The sequence below is a fragment of the Haliotis cracherodii genome, unplaced genomic scaffold, assembly GCF_022045235.1.
Source record: "Haliotis cracherodii isolate W230 unplaced genomic scaffold, xgHalCrac1.p SCAF_16, whole genome shotgun sequence".
In the NCBI taxonomy this organism is placed as follows: Eukaryota; Metazoa; Mollusca; class Gastropoda; order Lepetellida; family Haliotidae; genus Haliotis; species Haliotis cracherodii.
The window spans coordinates 8,387,430-8,392,694 of NW_027266271.1; positions in this window are offsets into that span (position 1 = coordinate 8,387,430).

Sequence of the window (5,265 nt, forward strand, 5' to 3'; positions counted from 1 at the left end):
TAACCAGATAGTTCTTTCAAAGTGAACCCTTCTTAAACTGACCAAAAGAACTCAACTGACCACTGACAAAAAGCATGACTGCAATATAATTCATCTTGAAAGCCAGAGACACCTCCACACCTTTAACATATGCTGAACAGCAGGATTAAACAGCCTTGCTTGATATCAGTCTTACTGCTATATACATTCTTCAACATTGACAGGTAGGGCATGAAAAGCTTATGAAATGGAAATAAATTTCTCTCCTTGAAATAAGAGCTGACCTTTTGGCCAAGGCAGTTAGGTATATGCCACAGGCTAAACTTGATCCCTGTTGTTTACTGAATGTCCATCTCACTCCAGTGGGCATCCCAGATTGACATAGTGGACATGCCAGACTGACACAGTGGACACAAGTGGACTGATCAGACATTCCAGCTTACAGCATGGTTTCAGGTGGCATTGCACCATTATCACAACAATAAACATAAGTAATATTTAGGGCTGACTATTGGGAGATGGCACTGCTCCATAATCATAACAATAAACACTGGTTATATTTAGGGGTGACTATTGGTAGATATTTACTATTGAAATGGTAATGCAACATTACTGCAATATTATTTCAATTGTGGTACAACTATTGCAAAAGTATTGTGAGAGTATGATGAAATGTTTACCTATAATGAGTGAGTTAAAATTTAACGTCGCATCAGCATTATTTTACCAATAATTTAGACTACCTTGTATTATTTGACATGACGACAAAGCCAAAGATGGTGCCACATGTTTGGGTTCAGAAGAAGTTATTTCGGCATTATCTGAGTAGTCTGATATAAAAGATCTGAATAGATACTTACAAAGTGTATGTTAGATAAATTCAAATGAAGGGTCAATGACTAATAACTAGTATTATATTTCCACTTCTCATTGAAGTATTGCAATGAATTGATAGTTCAATCAATCATTGACACTTGAGTAAAATCCATGATTCTACTCAGTGATACAGAAATGAGGTGATGAAGGTTATTTTAACATTTTATGAAGATGGAAATGCTTCTGATCATTATTTGAATGTTAATGATCATATGAACATAATACCAAGAAAATCTTCATGAAAATCTGACTTGAGCCATATTTTTCAACACAAAAGGGTTTAGGCATATTTACAACAACAAAACACCAATCATCCTGTTTGCATATCATTATGCAATAAGGCAAAACATTTGTTAACCATTAGTTTACAGAGGCATTGACTAAGAAAACCTAAAAAGATTTTCTAAGAAAGCTGTAAAGCACAATTTCTTTTCTTCCACTCAATTCCTGAACAAGAAAACTGTCTAAAAACTGTTTCTTTCTTCTTTTTTCCTACCTTTCAACCAGGTGGTTTCTAGACAAGATCTGTAGACCAAGAAATAAAAGTCTGGGCGAAGACAAATTGACTATTTCATCCTGTAGGCTCTTTGAAGTTTGTGATTAAACCCACCATCTACATCGGCTAGGCATTCTGTCAATGGTGTTAGGCTGCTTCAAGTCAATCAGACTCCTGTTTGCCTTTGATCCCATCCTAAAACTACATCAGTATATTTACACTGTAAAGTCATTTCCAATATCCAACATTATAAATTCAGGAATTAACAATTATCTATCATCAGCTTCTTAATGCCTCATTTGCATAGCAATTGCAAAGCTGGAGTCCTACCCTATTCACAGCTGATCCCTGAAGGTGCACTTATAGATCTTTACATGTATCATTATAAGCATGATAAGTGACAGATTGGTGAAATTAACACTGGTCATTTTCAACAATGTGACAATGAAAACCCTGGCTGCGGCCATCAGTGAATGGAGCTACTGGCAACATGCTTAGACCTACATTGTGATGGGGCAACATGTTGACAACATTACAGTATAGATTTTTGTCCAGTCATTAAGTATGTTATTATCATCATTGTGCTGTGGAGTCTGCATATTCCATCCATTCTAACATGAACGTATGAAGGGACTGCATACATTAACATGACAATTGGACCCTTATTTATTTTTACTTGAAATAGAAAGAATACCATTTTACCAAGAAACAAGAAGTCATGGATCAGTTGAAGTAAACCATACCAACATTTTATTTAATAATTTATTTTTTATTCAAAGAATTATTATTTTTTCATGAAACATTACCTTGGGTAGAACAAACAAAATACAAAATGGGTTGGTTCATGATTATGATGTTGTTGCAAGTCTGTTATGACCAGTCGAGTTAGAGTATAACAACTACTACCAGATCCGTTCAAAGTAAAGTAAATATACTGCTCATACAGGCTGTGTTTTCTCCAAAAGGTTTTGCAGTAGCTTAAATCTACATTATCTATGTCATTTGTTATTACATGAATACATATTTGTATTTATATAGTCAATATAAAAAAATCCATTATATACAGGAAACCCAATGTATACTTGTTACTGTTTTAGGGGTGTGGTTCCTAAAAAATATATAGCATGGAGAATTGGTAAGGAAATTCATCATTAATGGTGGTGATTGATGGAAATTACTTTCCAATAATTACATATAGTATGTTACGAATAATCTATAGACATGATAGAGGTAAGGGTTAATACAACTCAACTAGATTATAAATTCTTAAGTAAATATGAAAATTTACAATCAGTAATAGTAATATATAGAAGAAATGTCAGTTAAACAAAGACATGGGTCTGGTATTTGAATCTGGTGAGTGACCTTCAATACAATTAATACCACTTTCCCTAATACAGTCATGATATTGACAACCCATGAGTTATTTCAGCCAAAAATAAAAATAAAAATATGCTGTTCAAACAGAAACATAATTCTCCAATGAATCTTATTAGAAACAAACCTGAGCATCTGAATCATAAAGCAGGAAGGCATGTTGACAGACAGCCCCTGACAGAGTGATGAAACCTACATGCTATGTACACCCATCAATCTGCTGTCAGATGTTGGAGGACATGGCTGCTGATGCTAGAACAATGTATCTTTCATCAGTCACTTTGATCTGGGTGTGCAGCCCCTGCTACCAACATGTACCATTGTCCATCACTCCAATTACCACCACCTCCATCCTGTCACAAGGCTCCATGTAATGGCAAGAAATTACACATGAATCCTTGGGACAGAGAAAATACACCAATATTTCAGATCCTTATTATGCCTTATAATCAATACAGATGTCACGAATGTATCTATGGGATGCTGTAATGAATTAGTTGTCAATTTCATAAGTCAACAGGTCCATAATATCAACACACTGTGAAAAATTGATTGCTACATGACTGATGAAGAATGAAATGCATTTCAGGATGGAAAATGGAATACTTAGAGTATTGGTTCAGATATCAAATGTACACATAACAAATCTTCAGTACAGGTTAGATCAACAAAACATGATAGTTTTAGATGAAATGCATATTATTTATAATGCTGAAACTTTGGTGTATATATGTTTTGACCTTGATCATTGACGACCTTCATGTCACATTTGGCTAAACCCAAGTCACAAACAAGGAGCACTTTATTCCACGAAGCTACCATTTCACTACCACTGTCATAACTCATATTCCTTAAACAAGTGACTAGCATAGAGCTTAGACAAACCAGATACTATCCACAGCACAACTTTACAGTCCCTTTGCGAAACAACTCCCCATGAACAACCAACCTACAGGTTTGACTATTTTTTATTAAATATTAAACATCTTTTTTTTTTTCAGCCTAATGTAAAGAACCTTTCACTGAACGAGCCTTGTTCTCATTGTCATTACGATTAGAATATTCAATTTCAAACAAATACTGAAACAAACAACATCTGTTCCAGTTACCCAAGGTGAGTGAGAGAGTGAGCTAGGTTTTCCATCAGCATGGACAGCAGCTGAGGTACATCAGAGCATGTCAGCTTAATGTGGGAGGAAAGCCCAAGTTTAAGATGTCCAGGAACCCAAATACACAATCTCTTGATTCATGTTCAAGAACACAAATGTCACACAAAATATTATATTAAAAATATTTACATAAAATCAACTCACATGTATTCATGCTTTGCGAAATCCATGTGTAACACTACCACAGTACCAGTCATTCTTTTACCATTCACAGAAAAGGCACTGAAGTCTCAATCAGACCCGATTACAAGAGGGTGTTCACTATTTGGACACAGTGCGCTTTACTTCCCCTGATCGGGGCCTTTCTGACCCAGTTATCACTCTATATATCCTGATTGGCCTTTGACCTAGATCTAAATCTGTTCTCGATAAAGGCAAATTGGGTCAGAGATCACCACCATTCCTCCAAGTAACACCTACCAGTATTATACCCAGTAAACTGTTGGCCACAATGCTACCCAGAATAGCATGCATCCTGGTATTATACCTACCCAAGCAATCACATTGACAGAGCAACACAATAGGCTTAGGCTAAAGAAGAAAAATACCAACAGCGTAAATATGGATTTGTAGCCTCAACTGTTTCAATATGGATTCTGTTCATAATACACATACCAAATGAGGCGGGGGAAACTCCGATTTTACTCCAATTTGATACCTACATCATTGAAAAGGATCATTTAACATGTTTTCTCCAATTTGATACCTGGATACAAAATCATGTATCAAATTGGAATAAACGATTTGATTTTACTGAGATTAAAATCAGTTGTACTTGACCTTGTGAGTCTAAATATTCATTTCAGTTAAGTAAAAGTAAAATGTCACCTTTACAACATCATAACATTTCCATTTCCAACATTCCTTAGATTTCCTAAGGTCAATTATCAATTTTCATTACACGTCATAAATCACCTAACTGTAGCAAATCAACCTTAATCTACGTCAATGATAAACTCAACTTTGAACATCCTAAGTCACTCATCAATGTACATGGTGTTTTAAGCAGAGAAGTGCAGGTATATAAACATATAGTCCAGTGTTTCATAAGGGATCTCAATATCATTAATCAATTTCATTCTAAAAGGCAAAAGCACAACATACAAAAGTTTAATCCCTGTCAATGATAAACTCTTAAACAGCCAATATGTCTATTCTTGTAAGCATCACAGTGCTGCAAATACCAACATCCGCAGCCCTGTATGGTACCTTCACCACACCAGCACTTTCCTCGCAAACCTCACACCAGAGCAATCAGTTCTACATCTAATGACTACCACATGTTACACAAAACAACACACAGACTTGACTTACAGCAGCAAATCTACACCCATACATATCAATCAATCAAATTCTCCCCTATCCCTT